This window comes from Solanum stenotomum, chromosome 1 (genome assembly GCF_019186545.1).
Source record: "Solanum stenotomum isolate F172 chromosome 1, ASM1918654v1, whole genome shotgun sequence".
NCBI lineage: Eukaryota > Viridiplantae > Streptophyta > Magnoliopsida > Solanales > Solanaceae > Solanum > Solanum stenotomum.
The window spans coordinates 66,577,607-66,600,437 of NC_064282.1; the positions used below are offsets into that span (position 1 = coordinate 66,577,607).

General features: G+C 37.1%; 1 protein-coding gene across 1 annotated transcript in view; it reads left to right on the top strand.

Annotated features, from left to right (window-relative positions):
- LOC125853694 (RGS1-HXK1-interacting protein 1) overlaps positions 1-4,320 on the top strand; it is a 1,101,770-nt gene extending 1,097,450 nt beyond the window's left edge. Inside the window, exon 9 of the mRNA XM_049533428.1 lies at positions 4,311-4,320. The gene's annotated coding sequence lies outside the window, so the exon portion shown is untranslated. The remainder of the gene's footprint in view (positions 1-4,310) is intronic.
- The last annotated feature ends 18,511 nt before the right edge of the window (positions 4,321-22,831 follow it).

The following is a 22,831-nucleotide window of genomic DNA, read 5'->3' on the forward strand; positions in this document are numbered from 1 at the left end:
CCTGGTTATTCCTCAGTTCTGATGGATGGCTATTTTACTGTGTTTAGTAGACTTATTGTTGGTAGTGAAACTGAAAGGTGAAAACCAAGAGCCCTGCAGTTTCTCTGTTGTCTCACTAAATGCTTCCCTCCCAGAAAAAGGTGAAAAAGATGGGTGAGAACTGCCATTTTTTGGCAATTAGCATGGAAAAATATTCAAGCTCAATCATGAGCGGAGGGTCCATGCCAAAATCATTTTTCGAATTTTTATATGTTGCTATTTAGGTGTATGTATATTATCTTTTTTTTAAAAAAAAAATATTCTTTCTTATATACTTGGTGGGGGCGGTGTGGGTTTTTCTGCTATGCAAGTGTCGGGTGGATTTAAATAATAAAAATAAAATAAAATTCTAAATTGATGCGGAGCGTGCGGATCTAAAAATAAAATAAAATTGTTGTAATGAATTTACCTAACATTATATGTAGTTTTGCCTAAAATTATACGGTAGTTGGAACTACATGATTACACTAAAATTTACAGATTTATATCTTTGAATATCGAAGTAAAAGTTCAAAGTTTTCGATGTAAATGAGTTTGATATACAATGGACTATAAAGCTGCGAAATTTTGAAAGAAAAATAAAAATGCCAATACGTCATCAATCATCATGATGCATTGATTTGTTTAATTTTTCGTATGCAATCATAAAGATGTTGAACAATAAATTTAAAAAGAATGGATAGATTCTTATAAGGAAATTGGCGAAACTGAGTAATTCAAAGTCATCAGTAGTAAAGTAATATATATTAGTTCCACTTCCAGATAGAGTTGGCATGAATTTAAATCCATATACTCCCTTAAGAAAGTAATATTTATTAGGGATTTATTGATATGTGCAACTGGTGCACAAAATAATCGGAGTTATCAAAGTTTGGGGAAGGATTGTATTGTATTGTATGTACCTCGAGTAATGTGATGTAGAAATGCTATTGCAATACAAACATTAGTTGTTATTTTCACAGTTTGAACATGTGACCTATAAGTGATACAAAAATAATGTTATTGTTGCTCTAAGTGTCTCCTTCAAATTAACATTATTGATTATGTTTAATACATTTCTCTTAGATTTGTTAAAATGAATAAATAAAAAGAAAAAGGCTTGTTTTTAGTAGGAGGCTTAAAACGGGGAATAGCATGCATTTTGTTAATGGATGATGAATGTGTTTGTAGGACAGTCTCACATACATACAATTGCTATATACACTTTGTTTTTATGTTTGTAAAAGCCAATAAGATGTCGAAAAGAGAGTAGTGGGCAGAACAGAATTGAGGCGTCGAGTGAGTGAATGCAACATGAAAGGAGGCGGGATGAAATAAATTATCCACCTTACTATATTATATTATTTAGAATAAAGTAGGTTGGTTGAAGCAAGAGCCAACACGATCCTGCAGATTTACCCACCTCCTTTGGCTAAGTTGATATTCCCAAGATGATACATTTTTATCTTTTATTTGGATAACGTTTTACCACTTCATCCCAATTCGGCACCTCTGCCACTCACACCGCCTGCATTTTATTTATACAAGATTCGACAACTCTATCATCGCCACTACGTAGTTAACACCGTCACAACTTAATAATCTCAACCCAAACTCCTCCATCAATTTACGTTACTTCTTACTTGTTAGTTGTTACCAACACAGACGTGTGGATTTAGTTTAATTAAAATACATTAACTTAATAATTATTCAATAGCTTATTCACCCCTTCAAAAGTCTTTTTTTTATCAGTTCAAAAGTCATTTTTGTTTTTATTAATATAAACACATTTAAATCTTAATACACATCTGAATATTAATATATATTTACGTTAAGATTTAAATATTAAGATATTTTCTCTAGATCTGAAAACTAATCAATATTATTTATTTTCAATATTAGAATGTGCATATGAAATTAAATGTTACATTAAAAAAATATTATAAAAATCTCATTTTAGTTAAATAGTTTTTTTTAATATAGAAAATAATATTTTAAATATTTTTCTTGTAACAAGGTAGTAAGAACCATCTTTTAAGAATTTAACATAAGTTACATCATTAATATGACTATTCTTTACACTCAAAAGCTTTGAGAATCAAATATGATGCAATGTAAAATAGTTTATATAGCGTAGTAATACATTATTTATGAAAACATTAAGGCTAAAGTATTCATTACCCACCTGAACTTGAAGTTTTTTATTCGATGTACATCTAAACTATATTCCATTTTAATTACCCCCCGAACTTGTTTATTCCTCCATCGCGTACACCTTTATTGTCCACCTGGCGTAGAAATTGACAACACACTTTACTAGGCACGTGAGGAAGTGATTTTTTGCCACATCATAAAGCTACAACGGTAAAAAAACGTAAAATCTCCATTTTTCTTTAATATTTGGCATATTTTAAACGAAAAATAGGGCAAAATGTAAATGAAAAGTAAAGGAAACAAAGATTAACACTTACTTGGTAAGAATTTCAGACAAATTGAAATTTAATCGACCAACTTCACGTCTAGAAAAACTCAAATCCAGAAGGAGTTCCGCGAAATAAGCCCTTATTCAAAAATAACTTTTAAACAATGAATGTTTGATATATATATTTTTTGTCATATTAATTTATCTAGGTGGCTATTATTTATCCAGGTGGAAATCCACATCACCACTTTTGCCAACTGTCATGCGCGTGTAGTCACAATAGGAGCAGGTGGACAAAAAAGGTGTACGTGATGGAGGAATAAACAAGTTCGAGGGGTTAATTAAAATGTAATATAGTTTAGATGTACACCGAATAAAAAGCTTCAAGTTCAGGGGGTAATGACTACTTTAGCCAAACATTAATTCTTTTTTATAATAGATATTTGTTATTGTTATCGACAAAATAGTACTTTCTTATTTTCTAGGATTGTGCTAAATATTATACCTGGGAATTATCAATTCAAATACTGTATTGATTAATTTATGAAAGAAAAGACTTTCTGTTAAGTTAATAATAATGAGGATAAAGGAAATTCAAGTTGTAAGCATGTAATTAACATTGATTAAATAAGAAAACAACAAATGCGACTTTTATGACTTATTGTGTTATAGTTGAATTAAGATAGGAGTCTTATTTTAAATGAGTCTCAATAGTGTTAAGATTATGTTATAGATCTGATTCATTCTAATTTATTTAGACCCATTAAGAGGATTATAAGGAAATAAAACAAACAAACTTAATGAGCTGAATCTGAAAAATTAAGATCCAGACCTTTAAAACAAACATATTTAATAAGATAAATCTGACTGATTAAGATTCAGATCACAATTAAGTGCAAACAAATAAAACCTTAGGCTAAAATAGACTAAAAATGGGTTATAACCATTAACCAACCCACCTCCACCCAATTCTTACTAACTTTTAATTATTTTATTTGTTCTTTAGAAATTTTTAGTATCCAATATGACTATTTTTCTTTTTAATTATGACGATATGTAACATATACAATAAAAAGGTCTGTCTTCTTTACAATATTTTGACCAGATTTCTTATGAAATAATTTGGGCTACATATATCAATCTAATTCATTTAGGAAAAACTACATAATTAGACATACTTCATTACGATATATACTATTATTACCTATACTTTCAAGATATTACATCTCTTACCACTAATTAAGAGTTCCCTACCATATATTGAGAAAGATGCACTTAAATACATGTATTTTTTCTACCAGATACACTAAAATAGGAAGAGAAACGGGTATAATTCGCACATATCTAGGACATCAAATACATAGGAGAGTGGCGAGCGAGATGGGAGAAAGGCGAGGAAGGTGAGCGAGATAAGTTATGTATCTCATATACATGTGAATCCACTTGGATACAATGCATCTAGAACAAATTACACCTAATTTTGACCTCTTATATCCCGAGATACATGTATCTGGATGTATCTAAACGTATCTAGACACATCAAAATTTGGTAAGACACGTAATATTGCAAACTAGAGTGTATCTAAGTAATTATCTTCTTGACAAGTGATATTTATGTAAATTCTCCAATCTTCTATGAGATTAATGAGTAGAGCTTATAAATGAATGGGTCAATAACTAGCCCAAACTTAGGTGGGTTATGTTTTCATGGTCTAGTTTTACCACCTCTAACAACATTTATATAACACCCCAAAAATTTCTAAGCTAAGATCCAAACCATTCTTTAATTGCCTATAGAATTGATTCGGTTGATCCTTAAGTTACTCAAATATGTAAATGCCATTTCTTTGGTGTTCGAATGGATTTGGATATGATTTAAGGTCACAAGAACCCCTAGCACAAAGTTTAGTTGAAATCTTCATTTCCAATTAAGTTTTGACATAAGATTCTACTTAGGTCAACTTCAAATGATCATATCTCCTGGCACATAATGAATTAGGTGGCCTATGAACTACCAAATTAAAGTTGTTTGAATCCTCTTTCTAACGCCACCAAGTTTCCCTCATTTGATGTTCGGAGTAAAAAACTATGATTGTTTTGCCAAAGACGGTCAAACTAGAGTTTTCTGAGTCTGTGAACGACGACCCCAACCGACGGGCTGTGGGTTGAACGAAGACCCATCCTGTCAGGCCGTCATTAGAGTACTGGGGTCAACTTTTGGGACCCAAATCCTACAGATCCAACTGACGGACCGTAGGTGGACCTACTGATCGTCATTTGGACCAATAAATGGACTTTTGAGCCTTAAAAAATCAATATAGAGTCCACGGATGGGATCTATGATCTGTGGGTCAAACCACGACCCGTAGATGGTCCCATGGACAGGTTTTTGATAGCTTTTCAAGAGGGGTAGTTCAGTCTTTTCCCACCCTCTCTAAGCCTAACCCACAATTGTTTTTCACCTAATTAAGGTCTAAATATTGTTACAATATTATTTTACATTCTTTAACACTTCAAAGACTTAGAGAAATGATTCAAGAGGTTCTATCATTCTTCAAATTTCATCGATTTCACCAAGAACTCTATTTTTCCCAGGTATGTAAGGCTATCATAGTGATGGACTGAGTTCGTTCTCGCGCCCTACATCTACTTTCTATCGCTAAAGAATAATTTAGGGTTATATCCTTATTTTTGATAATTCTTGAGATGAGTTCGTTGTTGAATTTCGAGTTGTTATTCCTAATTTTTGAGTTGCTATATATTATGTATTGAGATTCCTGAAGTTGATTATTCATGCTTATTTTTCAGCATGAACCCTATTATTTGAAGTATTCACTAAGTTATTGATGATAATCTTTTTAATCGAATAATTATCTTAAATTGATTTTCTCATAAAGTAAAAAGGAGTTTTTGAGGAAAGTTTAAAGAGGCGTTTTGAGTAAAGCTTAAGGGAATTATGACTCCCAAATTTATCATTTTTACAGTGAGAAAAGAGAAACTTTGATTTCTAAACATGAGTTCATAGTTAATTCAGAGCAATTGCCTCTTTTAAGAGGATAGTTGAGCAATTATCTCAAACCAAAGGAAGAGTAATGTTTTTATACATGAGCAAAGGTAATTATTATTGGGAGTAGTATTGAGTACCGGTATGAGGGAGAGTTGAGACAACTCACAGCCCCCATAAATCATGTCTTGCCAACATGGGTACTGGATCATACTTTTTAGATGAATCCTTAGAGCTTTCAGACATAACTTAATGGATCCACTTAGTTGAGATATTCTATATTCTGGAACGATATAGGATAGTTCTGGCAGCGTGGACAAAACATTCTATCATCACTTAACTTATAGTGATGGTTGTCAAATAAAGAATCTCCCAATAGAGTTAAAATGTTTTTTATATATCACTTATTATGTTAAAGTTTAGAGAATGAGAAAGTATTTTTGTAAAGTTTTAATGATTTCACTTCCTTAGTTCTTTACATTCAGTCGAGTATATATCTATATATATTGTAGTCCTATCATTCAGGTGTTTACTATTCAACTATATTACATACTCGTACATTCAATGTACTGATGTCATTCGACCTACATCTTTTATGATGCAAATACAAGTGTTCAGGATTATCAACAGGCAATTTGTTGAGATCACTTTGCGCTACAGACAACTTTGGTGAGCCTCCTTGCCTTCCAGAAGATTTCACTATTTACTTTCATGTTATTGATGAGTTGTCTTGGGTCTTGTTCCGACTTCTATCCTAGTATTAGAGGCTTCATAGATAGTTAAAGTTGATGAGTCTCTCAGTATTTCCCTTTTGTTTGAGACATTTTGAGATTGTTGTGCAAAGTATTATAATTATTGCACTGAAGTATTTTCAGACAGTTGAGTTAAGTATTTACTTGAGTTTGAATGTTATAGGTTCTATTTTAAAGCTTCCTTATGCTTGAGTAAGTCTTCTGCTAAACAGTCAGTCATGCCAAGGGTTCGGTTGGAGAGCAGAAATGGGTATAGGCTCGGGGTGTGACAAATTTGGTATTAGAGCACAGCGTTCAAGAGTCCTAGGGTGTTTATGAAGCTGTGTATGTAGAGTCATGGTTATCAGTGTGAAGCACGCACACATCTATAATTGGGAGGCAACAACATTTAAGAACATTTCACTTTCTTCTTACTCCTGTCAGTGCGATAGAGTTCAACTCTACAAAAGTTTCCTCTAACTCGTGATTACGCGTGTCTTTTCAGATCATGCCTCCACAAAGAGCTCTGCGAGGACGTCCTTCTATGAGGAATGCTAATCCTCAAGGTCAAAAAGCTCCCAATGCACCAGAAGTGCAACCCCCTCAAGGTGATGTAACCAATGTTGAGTTTAAGAATGTTATTCAGATGTTGACTCAGGTTGTTGCAGTTCTGGTCAACAAGTAGTAGGTCATCAGGATGTGGCTGATACATCTAGGATCCGTGAGTGTTTGAGTAAGAATCCTCAAGAGTGCAGAGGGTCGAAGGTCACTGAGGATCCGAAGAACTTAGTGGAAGAACTTCAAAAAGTGTGTGAGGTCATGCGTGTTGCTGATATAAAGCGTGTGGAGTTGGCTTCTTATCAGCTCAAAGGTGTCGCTAGGATATGGTATGATCAGTGGAAGAAGAACAGGGCAGATGAAGCACCAATTTTGAGTTAGACTGTGTTTGAAGATGCTTTCATGGGGCGCTTGTTTCCCCGAAATCTAAGGGAAGCAAAGGTAAGAGAGTTTCTTAGCAGGAGTCTATGAGTGTGCAAGAGTACAACCTCAAGTTCACTCAACTTTCCCACTATGCTCCGGAGATCGTGGCTGATATGAGAAATATAATGAGTTTGTTTGTGTCTGGGCTATCCCGTTTATCTAATAAAGAGGAGAGAGCAGCTATGTTGATAGGGGACATGGACATAGCTAGGCTTATGATTCATGTGCAACAGGTAGAGGAGGACAAGTTGAAAGATAGGAAAGAATTCTGCAGCAAGAAGGCTAAGATAGCAAATCATGAGTCTGGTGAGCAAAAGACTGGTAATGGGCATCGGTCATCCTTTTAGCAAAGGTTATCTAGACTCGCTCCATCATCAGCTAGTGCACCTGCACCAAGAAATAGGAATGATCACATGAATCAAAGTTCTTAGAATTTCAGAGCTTAGGGTACTCAGTCGCAGGGTAGTGTAGAAAAGGGGTTTCAGAGCCAACCTTTTGCTAAGTGTGGTAGAACCCATCCAGGAGAATGTCGTGATGGCTCCAATGACTGCTTCAAGTGTGGTCAAATGGGTCATTTCATGAGAGAGTGCCCAAAGAACAGGTAGGGTAATGGGGGCAACAAAGCCCAATCTTCTTCAGTGGCTCCAGCAGACGGAGCCGCTCCAAGAGGAGTTACTTCAGGGACATGCGGAGGAGCAAACCGTCTGTATGTTATGGCTAGTCGCCAGGATCAGGAGAACTCACCAGATGTTGTCACTAGTATGCTTAAATTATTTTCTATCGATGTGTATGTCTTACTTGATCCAGGGGCAATTTTGTCTTTTGTGAGTCCTTATGAGCCACTGTTAGAGTGGAGGAGTAGTTCAACAATGCCTAAGAGTCATTTCATTTCATACCTTAAGGCAAGAAAGTTACTCTCTAAGGGGTGCATTTATCACTTAGTCCGAGTTAATGACTCTAGTGTTGAGACACCGTCTATATTCAGTCAGTTCCAGTTGTGAGTGAGTTTCCAGACGATCTTCCCGGAGCCCCTCCAGAGAGAGAAATAGACTTCAGAATATATATCCTTCCTGATACTCAACCCATTTCCATTCCGCCATATAGAATGGCTTCAGCTGAGTTAAAAGAGTTAAAAGAGCAATTGAGAGATCTCTTTTATAAGGGTTTCATCTGACCGAGTGTCTCACCTTGGGGCGCTCCGATCTTACTCCTGAGAAAGAAAGATGGTTCATTTAGGATATGTGTTGATTACCGTCAGTTGAACAAGGTCACCATAAAGAATAAATATCCCCTTCCGAGAATTGATAACCTTTTCGACCAACTTCACTTGTTTCTCTAAGATAGACCTCAAATCTGGCTATCATCAGTTGAGAGTGAGAGAAAGTGACATCCCGAAGACAACATTTAGAAGTTATGGTCATTATGAGTTCCTTGTTATGTCCTTTGGTTTGATTAATGGTCCTTCAACATTCATGGATCTCATGAACATAGTATTTAAGCAGTATATGTATATGTTTGTTATTGTATTCATCGATGACATCTTGATTTACTCGAGGAATGAGGATGATCATGACAATCATCTCAGAGTAGTCCTTCAAACTCTCAAAGATCGAGAGTTATATGCCAAGTTTTCTAAGAGTGAGTTCTAACTTGAATCTATGGTGTTCTTAGGCCATATTATGTCTGGGTGAATGAATTCGAGTTGACACTCAGAAGATTGAAGCAGTGCAGAATTGGCCCCGACCCACGTCTCTAACTGACATAAGGAGTTTCTTGGGATTGGCTGGTTACTACAGAAGGTTTGTCGAGGCGTTTTTATCTATTTCATCCCCGTTGACTCAGAAAACATCGAAGTTTCAATGGTCTAAAGCTTGTGAGAAAAGGTTTTAGGAATTGAAAACTCGGTTAACTACTACTCTAGTGTTGACCCTACCAAAGGGTACAAAAGGTTTGTCGTCTGTTTTGATCCCTCTAGAGTGGGGATTGGTTGTGTGTTAATGCAGAAAGGTAAGGTTATAGCTTATGCCTCCAGGCAACTTAAGATTCACGAGAGGAACTACTCGACTCATGATCTCGAGTTGGAGCAGTAGTTTTTACTCTCAAGATATGGTGCCACTACCTCTATGGTGTTGATGTGGATGTGTTCATAGACCACAAGAGTCTCCAGTATGTTTTCAGTCAGAAGGAACTTAATCTCAGACAAAGGAGGTGGTTAGAGTTGCTCAAGGATTACGACATGTGTATCTTCTATAACCCAAGTAAGACTAATGTTGTTGTTGATGCTATGAGTAGGTTGTCCATGGGGAGTACTGCTCATGTTAAGGAAGGCAAGAAAGAATTGGCAAAGGAAGTTCACAGACTTGCACATTTGGGAGTTTGTTTGTTGGATTCCAATAAAGGTGGAGTTGTTGTGATGAATGCGGATGTTAGTCTCAGAAGTGAAAGAGAAACAAGTCAAAGACCCCGTCTTACTTGAACTAAAGGCAAATGTTCATGAGCAGAAGGTGATGACTTTTGAACAAGGGGGAGATGGTGTGTTGAGATATCAAGGTAGATTGTGTGTTCCAAAGGTGGATGAGCTCCAAGAGAGGATCATGAAAGAAGCTCATAACTCGAGATATTCGATCCATCTAGGTTCCACAAAGATGTATCATGACTTGAGAGAAGTCTATTTGTGGAATAGTATGAAGAGGTGCATTGCAGATTTTGTAGCTAAGTGCCCAAATTGCCAGCAAGTCAAGGTAGAACACCAAAGGCCATATGGTGTGGCTCAGAACATAGCTCTTCTGGAATAGAAGTGGGAGATGATTAATATGGACTTCATTACTGGTTTGTCGTGATCTCGCAAACAACATGATTTGATTTGAGTGATTGTAGATCGGATGACTAAATCAGCCCATTTCTTGCTGATAAAGACTACCAATTCAGTAGAAGATTATGCAAGTTTATACATCTGTGAGATAGTCCGACTTTACGGAGTCCCTTTGTCCATCATTTCATATAGGGACGCGCAGTTCACTGGTTAGTTTTAGAAGTCATTTCATAAAGGTTTGGGTTTGAAGGTAAAATTTAGTACTGCTTTTCATCTTATGGTCAAGCGGAGCGCACTATTCAGACATTAGAGGATATGTTGAGAGCATGTGTATTGTATTTCAAAGGGAATTGGGATGACCACTTGCCTTTTATAGATTTTGCATACAATAATAACTATCACTCTAGTATTCACATGGCTCCTTATGAGGCTCTTTATGAGCGAAGGTGTAGGTCTCCTATTGGTTCGTTTGAGGTTGGTGAAGCTGAGTTGATAGGTACAGACTTAGTTCATCAATCCATGAAGAAGGTTAAAATAATCCAAGGGAGGTTGAGAACAACATAGAGAAATCCTATACAGATGTTAGGAGAAGAGATTTGGAGTTCGAGGTTAATGATTGGGTCTATTTGAAGGTTTCACCTATGAAGGGTGTTATGAGATTTGGTAAGAAAGGAAAGATCAGTCCTCGATACATAGAGAGTTGGCAATGTGGCTTATGAGTTGGAGCTACCATCAGAGTTGGCAGCAGTCCGTCCGGTATTTCATATCTCTATGCTAAAGAAGTGTTTGGGCGATCCTTCACTTATTGTGCCTGTCGAGAATATTGGTATCAAGGACAATCTATCTTATGTAGAGATTTTAGTCCAGATTCTTGATCGCCAAATTCGCAAGTTGAGAACCAAGGAGGTTGCATTAGTCAAAGTCTTGTGGCGAACTAAGTTTGTTAAGCAGGCTACATGGGAGGCCGAGGAAGATATGAAGAAGAGATACCCTCATCTCCTTTCCTCCGAGTTAGTTCCAGTCCAAGGTATTAACTTTTCCTAAAGTACTTATTCAATTCAGTCCCTCCTTCATTATTTTGAGTTCGTGAGTTTTAATGGGTATGTTGCACAAATTTAGGGTTGTTAAACATTTCCCTACCCTTTCCATGCTCAGTTCATCCATCATTCGAGGACGAATGATTCCAAGGGTGAGATATTGTAACACCCCAAAAATTTCTAAGCTAAGGCCCGAACCATTCTTTAATTGCCTGTAAAATTGAATCGGGTGATCCTTAAATTACTCATATGTGTAAATGTCAATTCTTTGGTGTTCGAATGGATTTGGATATGACTTAAGGTCACAAGAACCCCTAGCACAAAGTTGAGTTGAAATCTTCATTTTCATTTAAGTTTTGACATAAGTTCCTACTTAGATCAACTTCAAAAGATCATATCTCCCAACACATAATTAACTAGGTGGCTTATCACCTACCAAATTAAAGGTCTTTGAATCCTCTTTTAAACGTCACCCAGTTTGCCTCAATCATGTTTGGAGTAAAAAGTTATTGACTATTTTACCAAAGACTGTCAAACTAGAGTTTTCTAAGTCTGTGAACGATGGCCCGAACCGATGGGCGATGGGTTGAATGATGACCCGTCCTGTTAGGCCATCGTTAGAGTACTGGGGTAACCTTTTGGGACCCAAATCTTATGGATCCAACCGATGGACAGTAGGTGGACCTTTTGACCGTCATTTGGACCCGTAAATGGACTCTTGAGCCTTAAAAACTCAATATAAAATCCACAGATGGGATATACGATCCGTGGGTCAAACCACAACCCGTAGATGGTCCTGTGGATAGTTTTTGACAGCTTTTAAAGAGGGGTAGTTCAGACTTTTTCCACCCTCTCTAAGCCTAACCCACAACTTTTTTCCCCACCTAATTAGGGTCTAAATAGTGTTAAAACATTATTTTACGTTCTTTAACACTTCATAGACTTAGAGCAAGGATTCAAGAGGAGAAAAGCTAGGGTTTTCTATCGTTCTTCAAAGTTCATCAATTTCACCAAGAACTCTGTTCTTTCCAGGTATGTAAAGCTATCATAGTGATGGACTGAGTTCGTCCTCACACCCTACATCTACTTTCTATCAGTAAAGAATATTCTAGGGTTACATCCTTAGTTTTGATGATTCTTGAGATGAGTTCGGTGTTGAATTCTGAGTTGTTATTCCTAATTTTCGAGTTGCTATATATTGTGTATTGAGATTCTTGAAGTTGATTATTCATGCCTATTTTTCATCATGAACCTTATTATTTGAAGTATTCACTACGTTATTGATTTTAAATTGATTTTCTCATAAAGTAAAAAGTAGTTTTTGAGGAAAGTTTAAAGAGGCATTTTGAGTAAAGCTTAAGGGAATTATTGACTCCCAAATTTATCATTTTTACAGTGAGAAAAGAGAAACTTTGATTGCCAAACGAGTAACGAGTTCACAGTTAATTCAGAGCATTTGTCTCCTTTAAGAGGATGGTTGAGTAATTATCTCAAACAAGAGGAAGAGTAATGTTTTTATACATGGAAGTAGTATTGAGTACCGATATGGGGAGAGTTGAGACAAATCACAGCCCCCATAAATCATGTCTTGCCAACATGGGTACTGGATCATACTTTTTAGATGAATCCTTAGAGCCTTCAAGCATAGCTTAATGGATCCACTAAGTTGAGGTGTTCTATATCCTGGAACGATATAGAACAGTTCTGGCAGCGTGGACAAGACGTTGTATCATCACTTAGCTCNCTATATTACATACTCGTACATTCAATGTACTGATGTCATTCGACCTGCATCTTTTATGATGCAAATACAAGTGTTCAGAATTCAACAACAGGCGATTCGTTGAGATCGCTTTGCGCTTCAGACAGCTTTGGCGAGCCTCCTTGCCTTCCGGAGGATTTCACAATTTACTTTCATGTTATTGTTGAGTTGTCGTGGGTATTGTCCCGACTTCTATCCTAGTATTAGAGGCTTCATAGATAGTTAGAGTTGATGAGTCTCAATATTTCCCTTCTATTTGAGATGTTTTGAGATTGTTTTGCAAACTATTATTATTATTGCACATAAGTATTTTCAGATAGTTGAGTTAAGTATTTACTTGAGTTTGATAGTTATAAGTTCTATTTTAAATATTTCTTATTCTTGAGTAAATCTTTTGTTAAACATTCAGTCAGGTCAAGGGTTCTCTTGGGGATCAGAAATGATTCTCGAGTGTCCGCCACGTCTATGGCATAGGCTCGGGGCGTGACAGTTTAAAAACATAGGTTGCCCTTCAAATGACCGGTTGACTTATAGTTGAAATTATTTCTATATAAGCAAAGATGGCTACTATATCTTCACAACCTAGCAATACTTTTAATAATTTACAAAACACAACAACAATTACCATTTTATAGAGAACATCTCCTCTATCTCTCTCTCTTTATCGCTCACCTCTCTCCCCCCCTCTCTCTCCCTCTCTCACAATAATTTGTTCTGTAAAAACTATTATGTTATACATAATTTTGGTTATCTTGATTCTAGTCATCGACTAGTTTTTATAAAACGAAGACTCGAATTCTAAGGAGAACAATGTAATCAACAGTGTCATGGAATAACTGGTCTTCTTTGATTTCACCATTGTTGGCGGGGATTAGCTGCTTGAGAGCCCATAGTTTTCATAATCAGAGGGAATGAATGAGAAGATACTTGTATCAGTTATATTTTTATAGCGCAAATGAATACAAACAATTGAAGAGTGAATTATTACAAATTATACAATATGTATGTATTAACTTGTACGTATCAATTTGTATTCACCCGATACAATATGTATCTAATGAAACACATCAAATTCGAGAAATACAAAAATTTAGAATTTTAGAAGTTGCAGGTTCCACCGATAAGGCCAAACCACGGCTCGTGGTCTGAACCACGGATCGTAGGTAGGGTCAGTTTCTGGCAACCTAGACCTCCCAAGAAAAACCTCGACCTACGGCCGGACCTACAGACCATAGGTGGACCACGGTCCGTGGTTCGAACCCCCCGCCTTCAGCTCCCAGATGCCAAACAACGAGTCATGTCCGTCGTTGGCCCCAAAAACTTTTAAGCTAAAGTCATTTTGGTCTTTTCCCCTATGTGTTGGACATCTAAACTATGCCATTTAACCCCTAAACTATGTAGTTTTGATGAGTTTAAGCCTAGTAACTTAATCAGAACCTACCCTAAGCGATTCATTCACCTAAATTCGCAAAGGCTAGAGAAAAAAGAGAAGAAGCATTCAACTAAGCCCTCTTCAAGAACGCATCAAGTTTTTTTCAGTTCCAGCCCCAAAATCGAAGGATTTCTTCGTAGATTTCATCACCAGGTATGTGGGATTTCACTAGTGGGTTCCTTTCATCCACTAGGTCCCTAGAATTCAGTTAGATTCTTGATTCATTATATCTTGCTTAGACCTAGGGTTTCTAAAACCTTAGAAATTGGTTGTGATTTAGCTGTTATAGTATTCTTAATCAGATTATCAAGTCTTCGTGGAATCATTACTTAGTTCCTTGCATGAAACTCATAACCCTAGTTGTGTAGATTCGTTTAGTTCATGAATTACACTAGTTAGGTCATATAAACAGATATATACATGCCTCAAATTTTGAATGTTTCATTATCAGTACATAAATGTTCCATTCTCAGTTAGCATGTCAAAATATTGAGCTAATCTAGTATTTCAGTTAAGTTGTGTCATACACACTCTAGTTGGGAGTATGCTTAGCACCGAGTTGGACTAGGGTTCAGCGTACCCTCATAGTCCCAGAACTACGTGCCTCCGTAGATTATAAGTGCCCTCCGTTGGGCATCAGATTTAGTGATCACGTCAGTTATGCCTTTATACCACTAGCAAAGTATATTGGGTCCTCTCGATGAGGCGTATACATCAGACTCCATGTTTAGCTCACATGGTTTTATGTCGGTTATTAGTAGCTCCCACAGTCAGACTTTAGTGCATTTGACCATGATTTCAGTTTATACTTTGGTATTTAGTCAGCATGACATATTCATCATTTAGTACTTGGTCATTGCATTCAGTTAAGCTTTTCAGTATATTGTAGTATTTACATTCATATTCAATTATATCATTCCTCAATTACGCTTTGTTCAGTTTATATGTTTGTTCAACTATATTCTATATCATGCATGCTCAGTACATTCCAAGTATTGACACATACTTTGCGCTACATCCTTTTATGATGGTTCAGGTACTCAGCATCGAGATCACGGATAGATCGGTTCCCGATCCGTACTATGCAACTTTAGTGGTGAGTCCTCATACTTCGAGGACAATAGACATGTTTTTCAGATTCAGTCTTTCATTTTTGTTTTCAATTTTTCTAGGGTTAGCTGGGGCATGTCCCAGCAACTCTAGTCAGTTAGAGGCTTTTTCAGACATAGTATTAGATCCAGCTTTAGTTTTTAAGTGATTGTTCAGTATCACTAAACTCTTAGTACTTTATATATAATCAAATCAATATTGGGTATTCCCCACCATTTAGTTATCTATTGTTTTAGCTTCCGTATAGTATCTTTTATTTAGTTATCTTTTAGTATGCTTATGATATGCCAGCGCTTGGGGTCACTCGTGATCCTAGGTTTTGTGTTTACGTCAAGGGGATAGCCTCGGGGCATGAAAAACTTGGTATTAGAGCATTAGGTTTAATAGTCCTTGGATGTGTGAAAAGCCGCACTAAGTAGAGTCTCTTTCATTAGTGTGAAGTGCACCACATCTAATGAGAGGGAGACTACAAAGTGTTTTAGGAAAATTTTCACTTTCTTTCTATTCTTATCGTGCGTAGGTATGATCTTCTTTCTAATTCATCATTATGCATTTCATATCATGCCTCATCGTAAAGCTTACGCAAGGAATGCTAATGCATGCAAAGCTAACACAGTTCCTCCAGTTCCATACCATGAGGTTTCAAATGCAGAGTTTCGGAATATTATCCAGCTTTTGGCTCAGACTGTGACCAATTAGAAAAATTAGCATACTCGAGTTTCTACTAATGCTAATAATGGGTCAGCAACAACCAAGGTTCGAGATTTTATTCTAATGAATCCGCTAGAGTTTCTAGTGTCGCAGGTTGGTTAGGACCCACACAATTTCATTGATGAGGTTAAGAAAATCTTTGGAGTAATGTAAGTAACTGGTTTTGATAGGGTAGAGTTGACATCCTATCAGCTTAAGGATGTGGCTCACATTTGGTTCACTCAATGGAAAGAAAATAGGGGTACAAATACAACTCCTATTACTTGGGAGTGTTTTACTGGAGCTTTTCTGGACATGTTCTTCCCGAGGGTGTTGAGAGAGGCTAAAGCTCAAGAGTTTATGAATTTGAGACAAGGTACAATGTCAGTCCAAGAGTACGGGTTAAAATTCATTCAACTCTCTAGGTATGCTCTACACATGGTTGCTGATTCGAGGGCACAAATGAGTAAGTTTCTGTTTGGGGTATCCGACTTGGTGAAAACAGAGTGTAGGAATGCTATGTATATAGAAGATATGAATATCTCTAGGCTTATGACTCATGTTGAGCAGGTTGAGGGAGCTAAGCTTAGGGAAATGGCTAAGGACAACAAGAAGTCTAGAACATGCAACTATTTGTACTCTCAACAGAAATCGGTTCGTGGAAATCGCTTACAGTATTAACAGAGGTCTATAGCCCTAGCACCTTCATCGGCTAGTGCTCCATCCCCCAGGTTTTGATAGGATCAGAAGGGTAGGGCATTAGGCTTTAAGTCTCAATGGAGTGCTTCAGGTAATAGGACTTACCCAACTTGTCCAAACTGTGGTAGGAACCATCCGGGTGAGTGTCTTGCAGGCAAGGAAGGGTTCTTTGGGTGTGGTCAGTCTGGCCATAGGTTGAGGGATTGCCCTTCTGCCAGGTAGGGGCAATGAGGTAACAACAATAGGCAGCACCAGCAGGTTGCCTCTCTCAGCAGGGTACTTCATCTGGTACAAGTGGCGGTCAACACCAGAATAGGTTGTATGCTCTCCAGGCTCGCCAGGATCAGGAAGATTCTCTTGATGTGGTCACTGGTACGTTGCGAGTCTTTCACTTAGATGTTTATGCTTTACTAGATCCAGGGGCTACTTTGTCTTTTGTAACTCCTTATATAGCGATAATCTTTGGTATCACCCCAGAAACTCTCNAGGGTAGGGCATTAGGCTTTAAGTCTCAATGGAGTGCTTCAGGTAATAGGACTTACCCAACTTGTCCAAACTGTGGTAGGAACCATCCGGGTGAGTGTCTTGCAGGCAAGGAAGGGTTCTTTGGGTGTGGTCAGTCTGGCCATAGGTTGAGGGATTGCCCTTCTGCCAGGTAGGGGCAATGAGGTAACAACAATAGGGGTCAGTGTACAATTCCAGCAGCACCAGTAGGTTGCCTCTCTCAGCAGGGTACTTCATTTGGTACAAGTGGCGGTCAACACCAGAATAGGTTGTATGCTCTCCAGGCTCGCTAGGATCAGGAAGATTCTCCTGATGTGGTCACTGGTACGTTATGAGTCTTTCACTTAGATGTTTATGCTTTACTAGATCCATGGGCTACTTTGTCTTTGGTAACTCCTTATATAGCGATAATCTTTGGTGTCACCCCAGAAACTCTCTCAGAACCCTTCTCAGTCTCTACTCCAATTGGTGCCCCAGCTATAGCTAGACGAGTATACAGAAATTGTCCTGTCTCAGTCTCTCAAAAAGTCACCTTAGCAAATCTTGTAGAGTTAGAAATGGTAGATTTAGATATCAATCTAGGCATGGATTGGTTACATTCCTGATTATCCCTCAATCGATTGTAGAACTAAGATCATTTGATTTCATTTTCCAAACGAGCCAGTCTTAGAATGGAAGGGTAGTAGCTTAGTGCCTATAGGTCGATTTATCTTTTACCTTAAGGCCAGAAAGATGATCTTTAAAGGGTAGTGTAGCTAGCACGTGTTGAGGAAAAAGGGAAGGAATTAGCAAAAGATGTTCACCGGCTTGGTCGCTTAGGAGTTGGTCTTACGGACATGTCAGATGGCGGTGTGATAGTTCAGAATAGATCGGAATCTTTATTGGTAGCGGAGGTTAAGGAAAAACAAGACGGTGATCCTATGTTACTCCAGTTGGAAGGTGCAGTTCATCAGCAAAAAGTAGAGTTTTTCTCCCAAGGGGGAGATGGTTGCTTATGTGTTCCTAAGGTGGATGAGTAGGTGAAGCAGCCATGATTGGTCCAGATTCGATTCATAATGCTATGGAAAAAGTTCAACTCATCAGAGATAGATTTAAGACAGAAGTCCTATGCAGATGTAAGGAGAAGGGAATTAGAGTTTGAATTAAATGATTGGGTTTTCCTGAAAGTGTCACCTATGAAGGGGTGATGAGATTTAGAAAGAAAGGGAAGCTTAGTCCGAGATATGTAGGTCCTTACAAAATCTTGAAAAGGGTTGGAAATGTGGTTTATGAGTTAGAGTTGCCAGCAGAACTAGCAGCAGTCCATCCAATCTTTCACATTTCCTTGTTTAAGAAGTGTATGGGTGATCCAACATCGATAGTACCATTAGAGAGTGTGGTTGTGAAGGATAGTCTCACATATGAGGAGGTACCAATTGAGATTCTTGACCTTTAGGTTTGTAGGTTGGGAAATAAAGAAGTAGCTTCAGTGAAGGTTTTGTGGAGGAGTCAGTCTGTAGAGGGAACTACTTGGGAAGGAAAAGCAGTCGTGAAGGCCAAGTATCCTCATCTTTTTCCTTCCAATTTCGTTTCAGCTTGATGTAATAGTCCTCTCCAATCTCTCAGTTTACTCTTGCGTAAGTTCGGTCTTAGTATCATGTTTCTTCAGTTGTTCTTGCATTTTCAGCATATTTGCATGTTCTTGGAACTCAGTTCAGTCAGATTTCAGTTTCTAGTACTTAGTGGTAGGGATTGCTGCTCCTTCCCTCTATACTCACCTAGTTTAGACTTCATTCAAGGATGAATGTTCCTAAGAGGGAGATAATGTAACACCCCGAATTTGAGAAAGACCAAATATGTAGAATTTCAGAAGTTGTAGTGCCATCGACGAGGCCAAACCACGGCCCGTGGTCTGAACCACGGACCGTAAGAAGGGTCCGTAGTTGGCCACCCATAACTCCTCAGAAAAACCTTGACCTATGGCCGAACCTACGGACCCTAGTTGGGACCACGGTACGTGGTTTAGACCCCCAGCCTTCAGCTCCCAAATGCCAAACAATGAGATGACAGGACGAACCGTAGGTCCATCCATGGTCTGTTGGTCATGCCCGTCGTTGGCCCCAACAACTTTTAAGCTAAGGTCGTTTTGTTCTTTTCCCCTATGCGTTGGACATCTAAACTACGTCGTTTAACCCCTAAACTACGTAGTTTTGATTAATTTAAGCCTAGTAACTTAATCAGAACCTACCCTAAGCAATTCATTCACCTAAATTTGCCAAAACTAGAGCAAAAAGAGAAGAAGCAGTCGACCGTGTCCTCTTCAAGAACACATCAAGTTTTCTTCAGTTCCAGCCCCAAAATCGAAGGATTTCTCCATAGATTTCGTCACCAAGTATGTGGGATTTCACTAGTGGGTTCCATTCATCCACTAGGTCCCTAAAATTTAGTTAGATTCTTGATTCATTATATCTTGCTTAGACCTAGGGTTTCTAAAACCTTAGATATTGGTTTTGATTTCTCTGTTATATTATTCTTAATCAGATAATCATGTTTTCATGGAATCATTGCTTAGTTCCTTGCATGAAACTCAGAAACCTAGTTGTGTAGATTCATTTAGTTCTTGAATTACACTAGCTAGGTCACATAAACAGATATATACATGCCTCACATTTCAAATGTTTCATTATCAGTACTTAAATGTTGCATTCTCAGTTAGCATGCCAGAATATTGAGCTAATCCAGTATTTCAGTTAAGTTGTGTCGTACACATTCCAGTTGGGGGTAGGCTTAGCACCAAATTGGACTAGGGTTCAACGTACCCTCATAATCCTAGAACTGCGTGCCTCCGTAGGTTATAAGTCCCCTCTATTGGGCATCAGATTTAGTGAACACACTAGTCATGCCTTTATACCCCTGACAAGGTATATTGGGTCCTCTTGATGGTGCGTATACATTGGACTCCACGTTTAACTCACGTGATTTTATGTCAGTTATTAGTATCTCCCACACTCAGACTTAAGTGCATTTGACCAGGATTTTAGTTTATACTTCGGTATTCAATCAGCATGTCATATTCAGGATTTAGTACTTGGTCATTGCATTTAGTTATGCTTTTTAGTAAATTGCAGTATTTATATTCATATTCAGTTATATCATTACTCAATTACACATTGTTCAGTTTATATGTTTGTCAAGCTATATCCAATATCCTGAATGCTCAGTACATTCCAAGTACTAACGCATACTCTGCGCTACATCCTTTCATGATGTTGGTTCAGGTACTCAACATCCAGATCACGCATAGATCAGTTTCCAATCCGTATTCATCAGCTTCAATGGTGAGTCCTCATACTTCGAGGACAATAGACATGTTTTTCAAATTCAGTCTTTCATTTCAGTTTTCAGTTTTTCTAGGATTTACTGGGGCATGTCCCAACAACTCTAGTCTGTTAGAGGCTTTTTCAAACATAGTATTAGATTCAACTTTAGTTTTAGAATGATTGTTCAGTATCACTAACCTGTTAGTACTTTATGTATAATCAGATCAGTATTGGGTATTCCCCACCATTCAGTTATCTATTGTTTTAGCTTCCGCATAGTATCTTTTATTTAGTTATCTTTTAGTTTGCTTATGATATGCCAGCTTTAGGGTTATCTTGGGGTCACTCGTGATCCTAGGTCTCGTGTTTACGTCAAGGGGGTAGCCTCGAGGCGTGACATCTAACATCTTTCATCTATTTCAAAATAAAGATACAACTAGTATTAACCATATGTATCACCATGTATGTATCAAATACAATATATATATATATATATATATATATCATACTGTATGTATCAACTTGCATAAGACTATATCAATGGTCTTTATAAAATTGAGAGAGAGATTTATCAAAATGTATCAGATGAAATCATGAGGGAGAGATGTATAAGATGCAATCCCAACAAATTATACATGTATCGGACTGTATTAATGAATTTTTTAAAGCTTCTATCTTATGTATCAATAAAAAAATTGATACGGTACGTATCAATTGTTATTAGGTTGATACATACATTATCAAGTCTGCCATTGATATAATTGTATGTCTCTACTTTGGAGTCTCAATGTTGAATACAATCTTGAAGGATAAATAATAAAGTGATACAACCTATGAAGAGGAATACAGAGGCAGAACAAAGTGAGGGGGAGGGAGAGGGAGAGCGAAAGGGAAATGGAGAGAGGGAAGCGAGAGAGGAGAGAGGAGAGAGGAGAGAGGAGAGAGGAGAGAGGAGAGAAGAGAGAGAGGAGAGAAAGGGGGATATAAGCGGGACAGAGATAGAATGAGAGAGGTGAGCCTAAAAGTGTCACTAAATTCGATAAATATGAAAAGTATTCTTGGACAAGGTAATTATATCCCCCATAATATCTCTATTTATGGATTTTTCTCATTATAATTTTGTCTTTCAAATTTGTTGACTTGAAGTTTTACTTTTCAATTGGGCTAATTTTTAATTTTTACTCTTAAAAATTAAACATATGCCTAGCAGGACATAAGTTTTATAAAGGTGCAAGCATAACTTTTAGGATGTTATAATGGATTTATATTAGTTTATATCCCATAATTCTTTTTTTTTTAGCCTTGACAGGACAAAAATTAAAGTTCAACGCAAAATAGAGATAAATTACAAATGACCCCTTTAACTGTTGTGTTTAATGTGACATTGTGAATTCTAACACATATATATTTAACTCTAATTATACTTAATTTTTTCACACACATTTAATAAAAGGAAAGAGATGATGAAAATCTAGTGATTTACTCTTAATACTCTAAATTACGAATTTATTCTTAATAGAAAAAATGTAATTTGTTTGCCAAGACATTCAAATTGAACTACACGTGTATTACTAAATATTAATGGAAAAAAAAAATCTAAAGACCATGTATGTCATGTTCTGATTCTACATCCTGAACTTAGACGATACTCAAAATTATCACTAGTCTCAAATGAATTCTTGATCTGACCTGCTACTAACTGCAGTCCAACAGAGATGTTTGCAAAAAACTGAGACTAACTTCACTGGCTTATCTATAAAGCCTCTAATGTACTGAAGATAGATGTCGAGATAAGGTCTCTGGCTACCTAAATAATCTACTAGCAATGCTTACTAACTATTAAAATCCTTAATCGACTAGAGCCCTCACAAAGTAAGGAGGTCTCACCAAAGTTAGATAAAAGTGAGATCATAGTGATGATCTATTACCGGTCATAAATACTTGAATTTGCATCATAAAATAATGCAACGCTAAATGATGCAAGTACATAGAATATATTGTATGTAGAATAGCTGAGTGAAACAATAGGTTGCAACTGAAAAAATACTGTATCAAAAGAGTAAATCTTAGGATAGACTATAATGAAGTCAATTGAATGGTAAAACATGCATGTGTACTTTATTAGAAACTTTATAACTAAAAATACGCAACAATAGCAAATATTGAAAATAATACAAGTTTATTTTTCTTGGGAAACTTCTTTAACCAACAACTATCCTATGAGCCTTATGATGTGGCCCACATTGTTAGAACCAGTCAATACCTTTCAAAGATAAAGGACAAACTTAAAAATAGATCTAATCTGTGAGCCCTTACCAATGACTTTCTGA